This window comes from Chelonia mydas, chromosome 5, assembly GCF_015237465.2.
Source record: "Chelonia mydas isolate rCheMyd1 chromosome 5, rCheMyd1.pri.v2, whole genome shotgun sequence".
Lineage (NCBI taxonomy): Eukaryota > Metazoa > Chordata > Testudines > Cheloniidae > Chelonia > Chelonia mydas.
Window position 1 is genome coordinate 59,107,025 of NC_051245.2, and position 15,914 is coordinate 59,122,938.

The 15,914-nt window shown below is 42.4% G+C and overlaps 1 protein-coding gene across 8 annotated transcripts in view; it reads right to left on the minus strand.

Annotated features, from left to right (window-relative positions):
• KIAA0825 (KIAA0825 ortholog) overlaps nucleotides 1-15,914 on the minus strand; it is a 406,839-nt gene that overhangs the window by 375,340 nt on the left and 15,585 nt on the right. Inside the window, exon 1 of one of the 8 annotated variants that reach the window (XM_043546228.1) lies at nucleotides 767-1,594. The exons of the other annotated variants lie outside the window; for them this stretch is intronic. The gene's annotated coding sequence lies outside the window, so the exon portion shown is untranslated. Of the gene's footprint in view, nucleotides 1-766; nucleotides 1,595-15,914 lie in introns of those variants that run through there. 8 annotated transcript variants of the gene reach the window in all.

The following is a 15,914-nucleotide window of genomic DNA, read 5'->3' on the forward strand; positions in this document are numbered from 1 at the left end:
TCTCCCACTCCTCAGTCAACCTGGTCCCAGCATCATTATTGGAACCTATTGTCTTTTCCTCATATGAGAGTTACGGAGGGGTTGTTTCCTCAATGTATTGGACATTAAGAGCCCCAATCCCAGTCCCCAACTTCTTTAGGAAATGCCTTCTCCTAATCCATTTCCAATTCCAGTTTATCAGTGAACTAGACCCCATACTGAACCATTACCTGCACTGGGCACCTGCCACCAGGAGGCACCAGAAATTTGCTTGGCTCCCTCCCCACCATACCTGCTGGATTCCCAGATTGTTAACACTTCATTCTAATGGCCGTCAGATTAACCTCCATTCCCCACTGGAGAGATGTACAACCTCTTCTTTGAATAACTCAAGTATTGAATATGCATTTTCATGATGGGTAATCATCAATTTTTCCTGCTCACATAATTTAGCCACCAGTCAATTTAATTCTCACCTGGCCTTGCCCACCCAATCCCCACAACAGATCCTCCACTGCAGCAGCTCAGGTCAGTTCACAATTACCCCCAGGAAAAGGACTTAGTTCCACTCCTAATACCTTTGTCCTAAACCTTATCTGTACTCCTTTACTAAATCCCCAAATAGTTTCCTACAAGGTACACAATGATCCATCACATGGCCCCTTCCTGGCCAATGAATGTAAGAGTGGAAGCTGCTGATCCCAGAGTCCGCCCCTCCAGCTAGACCAATTTAGAGCTGCCTCATCACTGAGGCCAGCTTCGAATTTCCAGAAAACTGGCCACCCACCTGTGGGGACCAAGTGCACAATACTTCACCTCCACAACTAGATACCTATTCCTGTGACCCATTATCTTGATCTTGAAGGAAGAGATAAAAAGGAAGAGTATAGCACATTTAGACCACTGAATAATCATCCCAGAAGGGGACTTCCATACACTTGTACGCATATGGATGCCCCCACTGATACCTGAAATAACTGTGTTCCTATTTCATACTGTGCTGTGGATGTAGCCACCCCAGTCCTAAATTACTGGGCTCCCAATTCATCAGGGAAACCTCAACAACACATGCTCTTCAGCATCTCCATGAACGGAGATGTCCTTTTCTGAGGTAACTCTCTTCCCTGTGAAGAAACAGTAGCCTGACAGCAGCAGGCCTCTGTACTAGGCAAGTCCGTAGGACTTTAGGTGGCCCAATCCCAGCCTACCCACACTCTTGTAGCATTATTTCACAGGATTCCACATCAGCTACCGAGTAAGCAGTGCTGCCTAGTCTGTTTTTGTGGTTCCTCAGTCACAAACACACCCAGGCTGTTTCCCTTTTACCACATGTACATTTCTTCTTCAGTTTTTAAGCAAAACAGAACATGACATGACATAGGTATTCAGCAGAAGACTTGCACACACAGCTTTCTCTCCTCTGCCAACTCACTCACTGAGCTCCCGCTTCCTGTTCCTCCCAGTTATATATCCTTGCAATTACTGAGCCAATTGTCTCATTAGCCCAGCAATTACCACCCAGGTGTCAGTAATCTCCCAACAGAAACTGGTTAATTGCTTCCAGTTAAGCCTGCAGCCTCCTCTGTGCTGCATCAATCTCAGTGACCAGACTAACATCCTGTCACAAACTATATCTTACCTTGACATCCCTTAATTGGTTTTCTGACAGTGGCAGATCTCTCCCTCTCATTGCAGCTCTTTAAACCCCAAATCCCTATCAAAATCCTCCTTTGCTGACCCCTTAATAATCCTTACTGAGACCAACCCCCCATAGCCTAACTAAAACCCACTACCAAGGTTCTGGTAACCCAGTATCTTAACACAAAGTGTGTTGCTCAAGCAATCCAAAATGCAATACGATGCCAACCTACAGTGTACCCATGATACCATCAATTGTACTACCCAACATAAAAATAGGTCAGATTTTCTGAGAGCTCTCTCCTGTCCTCAAATGGAGTTGAATAAGTTCCTCAAGAGTCCCAACATACACCTGTTTCAGAGACCGTGTTAGTCTGTATTCGCAAAAAGAAAAGGAGTACTTGTGGCACCTTAGAGACTGAAGTGAGCTGTAGCTCACGAAAGCTCATGCTCAAATAAATTGGTTAGTCTCTAAGGTGCCACAAGTACTCCTTTTCTTTTTGCGAACATACACCTGAATGTTCTAGTTGCTTTGCAATGAACCAAGGTTCTAGAGACCTAGCTACACCTGAATGAAAAACAAGAGTTAAATCATCGTTCTAGGTCTTTCCAATCACTTATTAACTTCCTTATATTAAGGCAGTGGCTCAAGTGATCGTCCTCAGGTTCTTTTGGAGCACCTGCTTCGAAAGAGAAGTTCACAAATCTGCTATCATGAAAGACCCTGCAACTATTTTTTCCCTACATAAATCTCATCTCTTACTATGCAATATAAACCCTCCAAGGACTTTGAAGTCTGGAATCATTCTAAGACATCTATCTCTATACAGGTTTCAGAGTAGCAGCCGTGTTAGTCTGTATTCGCAAAAAGAAAAGGAGTACTTGTGGCACCTTAGAGACTAACAAATTTATTTGAGCATAAGTTTAATTCACGAAAGCTTATGCTCAAATAAATTTGTTAGTCTCTAAGGTGCCACAAGTACTCCTTTTCTTTTTATCTCTATAAAGTAAATGCTATATTTAGTCATGCTGAACATCGTTTCCTCACTATGCTCTCCCTTGTCATGGTAATCCCACAGGAGTGCCCAGGGCATCTTGAGCTCAATGACAGATTAAGCCATTTCTCTGCTCCTGTTCCTGTCCCTAGATGGAGAGCATCTGACAGACTCCCACTAATGGAGTGTAACCTCCCATGGGGGGTCTGGACCAAATGTGCTCCACCAGTGCCAAAATGTTGTATTTTATTTTTAACCTCCATGTTTGTATTTGCATGAATTCCACCAACATTTGCCCACAGTGAAGGTTGTCTAGTTGGGAACAAAGGATGACATTTAAATATCCAAAGTCATCCATTATAATTATATTTAAAGATAACACGCAGCCACACAGACCCTGCATTATAAATAACTTTAAGGTTGCCAAGTCAAGCACTTAAAAGTTAGGAAATGGCAGAATTAAGGTTGCCTGAGCCCCTTGTGTGTGTTCAATATGATCTAGTCTTTAATTACATGAACACAATTTTATTTTATTTTTTTAAAAAACATTCAGTGCACAGGATGGACTTGTTCTCAGTAATGAATTGGGATTGTGTAGTGAAGGAGTGCGTTTGTTTAGGACCGCTGCTTCATTTGTTGCAGATGACGAATGGTGTGTAGCAAATGAGGCTAGAGATTGCAGAAAGGAAAAGAATGGTCTCATGGTTAAGAAAAATGAATACTACTCTGGTGAATTGGATTCTGTCCCTGCCTCTGCCACAGAGTTCCAGTGTAATGCTAGGTAAATCACTTAAACTAAACCTTTCATGGGTGGTCACTAATTGTGTACTCCTCATTTTCTGGGTTCCCCTCTCGATACCCTGGAGTCTGATTTGCAGAGAGCCTTAGCACTAATAGCTATAACTGAAGTCAATGGGAGCTGTGGTTTGAACATATAAAGTGCTATGTAATCTTAGGTATTCTGAAAAATACTTGAACATATAAAGTACTACGTAATCAGGTATTCTGAAAAAAATCAGGTCCTAAGTGTCTCTGATTGGACACTCAAAATTAGTAGATATTTTTTCCCTTAATCTCTCTGTGACTCAGTTCTTCCACTGTAACATGGGGATAATAAAACCCATTCATCTTACGTGTTATGAAAATAAATTCATTATTGTTTGTAAAGCAGACACTAAAGAAAACCCTGCAAAGAAATTAATAATTCTGTCTTCAGAGCAGGATCTGAATAGTGTGCAGTAAATAAGGACCACACAATGAACAATTAGAAAACAAAATACTGAATAGCTCATTAAGTGAGCATCATCCACCCTGTTTACTAAATGAAGCAGGAGCATGTAGCTAAAGACTGTATCGTAATACAGATGCACAACAGGGCTAAATCAAGGTTAAAAAGACATATTTAATTCTGTCATTTCCTAACTTTTGAGTGCTTGACTTTGCAATCTTAATAGTATTGTTTTAACATAGTTTGTGTGTGTGTAATTTCTTAGATTAATAAGAAAACTGAAAAACCAAAAATTCCATTAAGTGGCATCGTATTGATGATACCTACATGGTTCATCAGCAGGGTTGGAACCTTTAGCTCCACTGTAACAGGTGGCAGTTGTATGTTGTCATCTCCTGTGGACCAGTACTGTGGGGGCAGGAGGGGAGGGAATGAGACACTTTGCCAGGACGTTCCACAAATATTTGTTGACAGCAGAGAAACAGTGAGATTCAGGAATCTTGAGTTCCATTCCAAGCTCTGGAGTCGACAGTGCTCTGGTGGCAACAGTCTCTTCTGCTAGTTAGTCACAGACCTGACCCATTCAGCCCACCCCCTCCAACCTGTTCCAGTCCTGCCGCTTGGCAAAATGAAAGCAACTGAAAATAGTTCATAATGGGAAGTGCTGGGTAACTTTAATAATAGGCAGTGATACCAGCCCCATCTATAGTCAGCCTGGTCGCACTTAATTCCCTTACACACTGGAACCATCAATCCAATTTCCTCCAAATAGGCCCATGCCAGAGCCCTAACATAACAGATTAGTCTGTTGGGTCCACAGTACAGCTGTGGACCCAACAGACTAATCTGTTATATTCTGTCTTTGCTGAGTCTTCCTCCAAATCTCTGTCCAACAGCATGCTTGCACATCTTCAGTGGGAAGCATGCCCACTTTTCCAGATCCAAATTAGTCTATTAGCTTCCATACCCTCCTTTTCTACCTCTGCCCCTACCTTCCTTTCACAATAATTAGATTTAATATATAATACCCCTTTAAATATCATCTCTATTGGCTTAGAGAAAGTACACTATAATAGAAGCAGATACTCCTATTTAAGCCTGCTTCACTGAAAGTCCCTGGGAAAACCATGGAGCAGGTCCTCAAGGAATCAATTCTGAAGCACTTAGAGGAGAAGAAAGTGATCAGGAACAGTCAGCATGGATTCACCAAGGGCAAGTCATGCCTGACTAACCTAATTGCCTTCTATGACGAGATAACTGGCTCTGTGGATGAGGGGAAAGCAGTGGACGTGTTGTTCCCTGACTTTAGCAAAGCTTTTGACACGGTTTCCCACAGTATTCTTGCCAGTAAGTTAAAGAATTATGGGCTGGATGAATGGACGATAAGGTGGATAGAACGCTGGCTAGATTGTAGGGCTCAACGGGTAGTGATCAATGGCTCCATGTCTAGTTTGCAGCCGGTATCAAGTGGAGTGCCCCAAGGGTCAGTCCTCGGGCCGGTTTTTTTCAATATCTTCACTAATGATCTGGAGGATGGTGTGGATTGCAGCCTCAGTAAGTTTGCAGATGACACTAAACTGGGAGGAGAGGTAGATACGCTGGAGGGTAGGGATAGGATACAGAGGGACCTAGACAAATTAGAGGTTTGGGCCAAAAGAAATCTGATGAGGTTCAACAAGGACAAGTGCAGAGTCCTGCACTTATGATGGAAGAATCCCATGCACTGCTACACACTAGGGACCGAATGGCTAGGCAGCAGTTCTGCAGAAAAGGACCTAGGGGTTACAGTGGATGAGAAGCTGGATATGAGCCAACAGTGTGCCCTTGTTGCCAAGAAGGCTAACGGCATTTTGGGATGTATAAGTACGGGCATTGCCAGCAGATCGAGGGACTTGATTGTTCCCCTCTATTCTACATTGGTGAGGCCTCATCTGGAGTACTGTGTCCAGTTTTGGGCCCCACGCTACAAGAAGGATGTGGAAAAATTGAAAAACATCCAGTGGAGGGCAACAAAAATGATTAGGGGACTGGAACACATGACTTATGAGGAGAGGCTGGGGGAACTGGGATTGTTTAGTCTGCAGAAGAGAAGAATGAGGGGGGATTTGATAGCTACTTTCAATTACCTGAAAGGGGGTTCCAAAGAGGATGGATCTACACTGTTCTCAGTGGTAGCGGATGACAGAACAAGGAGTAATGGTCTCGAGTTGCAGTGGGGGAGGTTTAAGTTGGATATTAGGAAAAACTTTTTCACTAGGAGGGTGGTGAAACACTGGAATGCGTTCCCTAGGGCAGTGGTGGAATCTCCTTCCTTAGAGATTTTTAAGGTCAGGCTTGACAAAGCCCTGGCTGGGATGATTTAGTTGGGGATTGGTCCTGCTTTGAGCAGGGGGTTGGATTAGATGACCTCCTGAGGTCCCTTCCAACCATGATATTCTATGAAAGACTGGGACTGTTAATTGCAGTGGCTTCCACCACACTATATGCCTCCCACTCACTCTCAATGCAGTGGAAGCTGTCTGAGTGGCCTTGAGTTAGATTTAAAGGTGTTTGATCTGTAACATTCTGCCTGCCGGAAGGACCAACGCTCCATTGGCTGCTGCCACTACTCCAATCTTGAACCTATGCAAGTCATGAATTGGTGCAAGGCCCAGATTTTATGACAGCGGGTTACTTTGCCTACCCTTAATGTTTGGCACTAGGATCCAGGAAATCCACAAATCTGTTTTAGCAACGCAGCTGTCAGCAGAATATGGAGCCTGTGCTACAGGGTGGTGCTAACTGCTAAACAATCCGGGGGAAAGAAAACCGCTTCAACATCTGATCTTTGTTTAGCGGAGATCTTGAACCCCTGTCAAAGGGAAACTTCCAAGTTCCATCCCTTCTCCCCCATCAGTGATTTCAGCCCTTAGGGAACTTCCTGCCTTTCCCCCCCACTTTTCCTTCCTGCCATAGTCCTGTGGGGGCAAGAGCTCAGCCAACATATCAACCATGCTGCCCCTTCAGGACCCACTCATCCATCCCGGGATCAACAAGAAACATCCCAAACTTCCATCTTTCTCTATAACCCCCACAGGGGAAAAGCTCTGGCTCCTATTGCGTGCAAACGGCCCGGCCCAGCCCTGGGCCACTACTTTGGCACGACTGCTGCCACACATTCTTTCTGCTGCTGCAATCCTGAGGGTGATTTCCACCCAGTCCTTGCTGGGACCCAGGGACTCTTGCTGCCAACTAACAGAGGGTTTCACGGGGATCTCCTGGGTCAGATATATGCATAATAGTTCACCAGAGGGGGGCACGTGAGGTCTCTACCAAGAGCCAGTATCCCACTGATCATAATAATTATGACAAGACATTTGGGGAATCATAGAATATTAGGGTTAGAAGAGACCTCAGGAGGTCATCTAGTCCAACCCTGGCTCAAAGCAGGACTAATCCCCAACTAAATTATCCCAGCCAGGGCTTTGTCAAGCCTGACCTTAAAAACCTCTAAGGATGGAGATTCTACCTCCTCCCTAGGTAACCCATTCCAGTGCTTCACCATCCTCCTAGTGAAATAGTGTTTCCTAATATCCAACCTAGACCTCCCTCACTGCATCTTGAGACCACTGCTCCTTGTTGGTCATCTGCCACCACTGAGAACAGCCGAGCTCCATTCTCTTTGGAACCTCCCTATCAGGCAGTTGAAGGCTGCTATCAAATCTCCCCTCACTCTTCTCTTCTGTAGACTAAATAACCCCAGTTCCTTCAGCCTCTCCTCGTAAGTCATGTGCCCAGCCCCCTAATAATTTTCGTTGCCCTCCGCTGGACTCTCTCCAATTTGTCCACATCCCTTCTATAGTGGGGGGACCAAAACTGGATGCAATACTCCAGGTGTGGCTTCACCAGTGCCGAGTAGAGGGGACTAATCACTTCCCTCGATCTGCTTGCAACGATCCTACTAATTCAGCCCAATATGCTGCTGCTGACTCATATCCAGCTTCTTGTCCACTGTAATCCCCAGGTCCTTTTCTGCAGATCTGCTGCTTAGCCAATCGGTCCCCAGACTTCCTAATTGCAGGACTCCGAATTTGTCCCTGTTGAACCTCATCAGATTTCTTTTGGCCCAATCCTCCAATTTGTCTAGGTCACTCTGGACCCTCCAGCATATCTACCTCTCCCCACAGCTTAGTGTCATCTGCGAATTTACTCAGGGTGCAATTAATCCCATCATCCAGATCATCAATAAAGATGTTGAACAAAACCAGCCCCAGGACTGACCCATCCCAGGGGCACACCAGTCGGTCCAAAACAGGTGAAGTAAAACTTGTCACCTGAGTCGAGACAAGCCTCAGGGCTAACTCAATCAGCATATAGAACCATGAACACCTGCCTAGTGTCTAGGCCAGGTGCGGGCCTGAGGATTTACGAAGACAAAGAACTCCAAGATAAGCCTCTGAAGATGGGACCTCCTGGGATAAGAGACAACGGTCTGTAACAGCAACAACAACAAAAAAAGAGAGGGGACAAGATTTTATCTTTCACCAAAGAGGCAAGCTGACAGTAGGACTTGTCTCGTGAATGATGGATGACAGCAAAACCAGGACAGGGGCTGGACACTCCAGGAGGTTGGAGTGTGCCTACTGCTAACCTGTAGAGAAACAGTGGAGCCTGCATAGGCCTAAAGAGGAATGCTTGTGTTGCCAGTGGCCAGTGGAGCAGGGGAGCTGACCCCCATCAGGGACAGACAAGGCTTCTTCATGCTAAGGGCAGGTAGTAGCGAGTTGTTTCACAACCTTTGATACCTCCAGGAAGCATTACAGATCCCACTTCTGACCCTGAGGCTCATGGGGACCTTCCACATTGCAGTGCACAGTGGGGTGCCCTGGCCGTAAACAACCACAGCAGGCTTTTATGCTGCCTGCCACCTTACAGCAACTCTACCTCCCTCACCAGGTGCAGAAGGAAAGAAAGGCTCCTGTGCAGAAGGAAAGGCTTATATGCTCTCCCCTTGGGTGCGAGGCAGCCAACAGGCTTACATTTCACTCTTCTATCCAACCAATCAGCCACAGTATCACCTTCTGACCTCCTCAAAGTGAGGGGGGGGGGTAATCCTTAAAGAGGCCATGGTTCTTCTTTCCCTGCTGCCCCAGATAAAGCCTTTCCCTGACCTCTGAGGCTAGGGGCGGGGGATTGGAAGGAGTGCAGCATTGTTCCAAAACTAGTATAGCTGCTCAGGGACCTAGTTTTCAGCTGTGCTGTGCACTCACAGTTCTTACTGAAGTCAATGGGAGTTATGGCTTTCAGCAACTCTGATAATCAGATTTATACTATTTATGCTATTTATCCCCTCCCTCACACAACCTTGAAATTATCTTTTGCAAGAAACACTCTTCATTTGTTGTTACCCATAACAACACTAAAATGGCCCGTTCTCTGCTTTGGAAACATTACTCTTTCCAAAGTCAATAAGACATTGTCTTTTTGGCAAATACTCCTTGCTTCATCTGCTTGCTGGCCAAGTCTTCCCAACTGACTGTGATAAATAAGATATATACACATGCTAAATATATTTTAGAACGTACAGTTGCTATTATTACAAGAGTTTTTGTGAGAAGTTTCAGGGAGTTGATAGCCCAATAGGACAGGTTGGTACTGGTAGCGACTTGGAACTCTTATGGCAAAGATAAATGAAAGCATGTAGATACAATATACATCTGTAAGATCTGTCGGTGACAGGAAATATCCTTCAAATTGATGTGAGGACAGACAAACATCTCCATGATAAATCTCTTCTAGCATCTTACAAACAGCACTTGAAAAAAAATTACCCACTATACACTAACCTCAGAACTAAAACGTAATAACCATGTAAAAAAAAATTAAGTATCTAGTACAATTCTGGGCACTAACACCACATTTCCCGGCAGTCCCAGTAACATAAATGAATAAAACAATTGTGTATAATTATAACATACTGTTAGTGGTTTTTTTACTTTTAAAAAAATATAACATGGTAATACTCCTGCCTTTGTTATACTTTCTTTACCTTCCTGATTTTACTTTCACACACCTCCCTCTTTTTTTCCTTTTTGATCACAGTACATGGTATATATTTTCCTGCATTGCTTTCAGCATATTTTCTTTTCTCTTTCCTTCCATAATCTTATACTGCTTCATCTTTCTTTCCTTTCATCCAAGGCAACCACAGACGTAATGAACAGTAGGAAAGGCAAGAAGTAAATGGGGAAACACATTGCCTCAGTGGTTGCATCACATCTGAAATTACTTTCTAAATTCTGTGGGATAGGGTTCACATTTATCTATCATGTGGCATCAAACAGGGTGTTAGGGACTGTTTAATAAAAACAGCTTTCTGCACTGTAATGTTTGTCCTTTGTGAAGGAAAACAAACAGTGAAAGGATAACTGCTTGATTGGAAGTTAAAATAAAAATATACATTTGTTTTAATATGTGGTCACAATTATAGAACTATCACAATGCACATGCACCAATACACTTGCAAGTGCTGAGAGAAGGCTAGTGCATAACAGAAATAAAGAATTTAAATAAATAAAATGAATGGATATATTAGGTGAAAAATGCCCTGTGGCTATATCAGGAAAGGATGGGAAGAATAATTTGAACAAGGAAAGAGGTTGCTGACCAGCTCATGAAGGACATTCTACATAGGGGAGAAAATATTAGAAGGCTGTGAGGAAAGCAGAACAATTAAGCATTCCAGGCTGGTATCACTGGTTTAGGTCAGAGAGAGAGAAAGGGAACATGATAAGAAAGTTGAGTCAGACAGACAGGGAGGGGCAGGGTAATGCACAGTCCTGAAGGCAAGGACAAGAAGCTTGAACTTGATACAGTGGTGAAAAGGGACCTAGTGGAGGGATTCAAAATCTTTGTCTATGCTAAAAAACAAATAAAAATAAACTATTATCACCAGCTGACAATGGGTGTTAGTAACAGGTGCACTACGTCTGAACTACATCTGAAAATGGTTAATCTAAAAGGATATTCAGAACCAAACTGTGCTCAGCACCATTTCAAAAACCATGGTTGAGCAAGGGACTGAACCCTTTTGTCCTGTATACATTTGTAGATAAACCACTTTTTATTATAGTGATAGACTCAAGGAGCTCAACTCAAGGTTATACCAACATGGGGAACAGCTATTTAATGATAGCAGAGAAACGTATAACATGATCCAGTGGCTGGACATTGAAACTAAACAAATTCAGACTGGAGATAATGTATAAATTTTTAACAACAAGAGTAATTAACCACAGAACCGATTTGCCAAGGATCATGGCTAGGGCCCTACTAAATTCACAACCATGAAAAACATGTCACAGACCGTGAAATCTCTATAAATATAGCGTAAAAGCACACAAAAGACCAGATTTCATGGGGGAGACCAGCATTTCTCAAATTGGGGGTCCTGACCCGAAAGGGAGTTGCAGGGGTGTTGCAAGGTTATTTTAGGGTGGTCACGGTATTGCCACCCTCACTTCTGTGCTGCCTTTAGAGCTGGGCAGCTAGAGAGTGGCAACTGCTGACTGAGGACCCAGTCTGCATACCATGCCATCCTTACTTCTGCACTGCTGCTGGCAGCAGCTCTGCCTTCAGAGCTGGGCTCCTGGCCAGCAATCGCTGCTCTCCAGCTGCCCAGCTCTGGAGGCAGTGCCATCACCATCAGCAGCGCAGAAGTAAGGGTAGCAGTACCACAACCCCCCCTTACAATAACCTTGTGACTCTCCCCCCCCCCCACTGTTTTTTGGATCAGGACCCCTATAATTACAACACCATTAAATTTCTGATTTAAATAGCCAAAATAATGAAATTTATGATTTTTAAAATCCTATGACCGTGAAATTGACCAAAATGGAATTTGGTAAGACCCTAAAATCATGGCAGATTCTTCATCACTGACAATTTATGAATCAGAATTAGATGTTTTCCCAAAAGATATGCTGTAGGAATTATTTTGGGCAAGTTCTATGGCTTGTGTTATATGGCGGGGGGGGGGAGGGGTCAGACTAGATTATCACAGTGGTCCCTTCTGGCTTTAGAATCTATGAACCTATGAGCATTGATTCAGCAGCACCAAATGAGAGCACATGTTGTCTACAGTGGGTTTGTTGTGGACAGCAGACAACCTAATGAGGTCAGATTGATGTAAAAGGATGATTTTAGAAGGGTTTTTTATAAGAACTGACAGGAGACCAGGTGAGTGCGGAGACCAGAGAAGATGAGATTTCAGAAGTCACAATGGAGGGTGATTAGGATGTAGACAAAAGTTTTAGTTGTGCGAGATGAAAGCAAAGGCAGCATCTTTGAAATACTATGGAGAAAGAAGCTTCAGGCTGTTAATACAAAGTTGTAATTAAGAATTAAAACCAACAAGGTTCAGAAAATAGTATTAAGTGTTGTGAGAACTATTCTACCACATTGCATATGTGCATCAAAGCATGAAACATACTGCTACATAGAGCAGTACAAATGTCTACATTTGTGGGAAATGAATTACTTGTTAGGTGAACTATAACTTTTGCATGTACTGGCTTCTGTGCATTTAACTTTTTAACTATAACATTTCTATTTTCTCTTTTGGCCCTATACGTTAAAATGCGACCACAGTGAAGGATGCCACATGTTATATTCACTGTGTATTTCGGGGAAGCGCTGGTTTCATAGTTAAGGAAACCTTATGAAATGGCCTTAAAATGAGACATAAACTTATGTTTTTCCTGTACATGCAGGTGGTCTTTCTGTGTAAAATTTTATACAATGTTAGATAAATCAAAGTGTACAAACTATGAAGCTTCTGACTGATTTCCTTTTATAAATTTTTAACAGGAAGTGTTTGACATTGGGCTATGACTGAAATTTGTCTGTGGCAGTCCAACATGTATTTAGTTGAATTATATGTTAAAAAAAAAAATTGCTCATCTACAAAAACACTGGTAGAAAGGGTAATCGTCAGTAGATCTTGTGCACCAGATAAGGTTTTTTAATATAAATATATGTAGAATAAAATATTTCCCCATCATATGCATAAACTATTCTCCATTGGATAATTTTTTTTTCCTTTCAGTAATTACACTTTTCTGTGAGATTATATTTTAAAAGACAGAATGTTTTATGCATGTACTGTACCACTATCACAACTATCACACACCCCTTATTCATTATAGGCAGAGCTGCTAGCACCTCTAGTTAAGGTTGCTGCACACTTCACCTTATAAAATCATGTTTTCAGTTGCTTATGACTGCTGAAGTTTTAACTGCTTGAGCTGAAATGTAAATGCCACATGTTTGACTCAGTCTAAATTTTTTGGGGGGAAACGTCACTTAAAATGGTTCAGTTGTTTCTAATAAACAGTTAGGAAAAATACACTGTCCCTTTTGGGGGGTTATTTTTGTTTTTTGTTTTTGTTTTTTACAGCTGTTCTGTTGATAATCTAGTTCCTCCATGCAATGGAGCAGGCACTTGAAATCTGGCTGGCCAGGGGGTGAGGAAATTTGCCCAAAATTTGTCTTAAGTTATAAGTCTCCAAAAAAATTCAGTTCACACCTGCTTAGTAGATACTAATTAGAGTTTGGCAGCTAAATTATATATAAATTCTGACTGCAGTGAGCTCCATCCCCTCGGAGCTTCTACACGACTGCCAGAGTCCGCATGGCTAACGTGTATAGCAACTGAACATACTCCATCCTGGGACTGCATGGACGGAGCAGGATTTTTCCTGAAATTGCTCCTCCCCATAGCAGGGGGGACCCTGTGGTGCTGAGCATAGGAATTGAGAACAGGGATTGTCTATCCTGAGCACTTAGTGCTCCCACTGCTGGAACCAAGGAAGCATGGAGGAGGAAGAGAAGGAGAAGGAGGAATCAGCCATACTGGAATACAGAGGGATGAGACACAGTGAGGGCGACTGACAATTGCAGAAGCCAGGGAGGGGCAGGAACAGCAGGGAAGGGGCAAGAGCCAGGGACTGTGGTGGTGGTGGATGGGAGCAGAGGGTGACAGATGCTGGGGGAACATGTGTAGGATCAAATGGAAAGGGGGGCAGGAGACAGGAGGAGTCAGATAGGAGCACATGGGGATTGAGACAAGCTAGGTGCACTGGGGCAGAAGAGTCTATAACTATTTGAGTACAGTACCTTACAGAACTTGGAACCGAACCCAGCATTTTTGAGTTAAAATTCCTTGGCTTTCAACAGATATCTGTGAAACCCAATGCCGAAGTGGGTCTCTCATCCCCACTGTAGAGACTTGTGCACCCAGAGAATAACAGTCTACTATTGTTATCAAGTGAAAGAGGTCTCCTCTGTGGACTTAAAGGTTCCATCCCTACAGATGACCCAAGTTGGGGGTCAACATGGGTCACACATTAATGGTTCCACATTAATTTGTTTTTTTTTTCAATTTGTTTAAAAAAAATCATAAATTACATAAAACACATTAAAATAACGTTAAGATGGCACAGTCAAGTACTCAAGAGTTAGAAATGCTATTAAGGCTCATTTGTGCATATGCATTCTCACAATCTTGAATCACATGCTGTTTTTTCCACAGAACGCTTGCTTCATTCTGTGAATGGGGGCAGTTATTTAATATTTCCTTTTATATTCCACATTCAACGTATCCCCCCAGACTTTCAGTATTGCATCCCACCCAAAACCTGCACTCAATACAAAATTATTTATTTCCTCATGGGCATTTCAATGATGTTTTCACCACAGTACCCATGTGCTTCAAAAACAATGAATTTATCTTCACAATACCTGTGGAAGATTATCATCTCCATTTGATAGCTGGATAACTGAGACAAGGAGAGGCATTGTCAAGACTCCACTAATTTTGGGTGCCCAACTTGGGACACCTCAGGCCTTATTTTTCAGAATATTTAGCATTTTATACTTTCAAAGCACTGATCCACTTGACTTAAGCCGCAGCTGTAAGTGCTCAGCACTTCTACAAATCTGGCCCCAGATCGCTCACATTGGGCACGCAGAAAATAAGGAATAATTAGTGGCCAGTGGTTAACAGTTTCATTGAAAGTGACTTATGCAGCATCACATAGGAACTTTATGAGAGGAAGGGATAGAATCCAATTTCCCAAAGTGGCATTCAACTTTTTTAACCAGGAGACCATTCTTTAGTCTTCCTGCAGTCCCATATGCTTCATTCATTACACACCTTCCAACTTCCGCAACAAATGAAGTAGGAGTCCTCCAGACAACAGCCTCATTCACTACACAACCCTCGTTCATCCCCAGAGCACAATCCATCATGTACACTGAATAAGGCAGGGGTCTTATATTATGTGATCATGTAATTAAAGACTGTATCATAATGCATGCACAAAAGGAAGCCACATTAAAAGTTAGGAAACAGCAGAATTGAGGTTGCCTATAGAACTTTAGAGTTCTTGACATTTCAACCTTATCTTATAATGAAGGTTTTTAAAATATAATTTTATATAGGTTATACACCATTATCATAGCTGCACAAATGTGCTGACAGATAACTGATGATTATTTGGGATATCATTAGGGTTTTTCAACAAATTAGATTTAGACTAACAAACTACTGAGATTTTTAAAGTATATCAAACTCTGTACTATAAGTATGGCCATTAATATTGTTACTTTGAATACACCATTCCCCTTGGAGAACAGTAAACTGATGTGTTATTTTAACAAATCTATGTGAAGTTTCAATAATGTTACAAAATCAGTATTAAGAACATTTTAAAGTTAAGAGCTATCTTAGTCACCTACTTTTTAATCATGGGATTGGAAAAGTAAGCAGGTCAAAAGAGCAAAAGAGATTACGGTTATATAGGTCTAGTCCTCTGATAAAGTAACAAGAATTTTGAGATTGTATTGAAATATTAGTTGAATTTAAGGGGGAAAAAAGTCTTCCTTCTCCTGTGGACTCTTGCACAGGTAGAAAATGAAAATTCTCTACTGAGGGCTGACATATTTTATGTAAACTAGATATTTTTTTTAAATTGCCATATTTCATTAAACAGGGTAATATACTGTATGTATTTGAGGCATCTATTGTACTATTT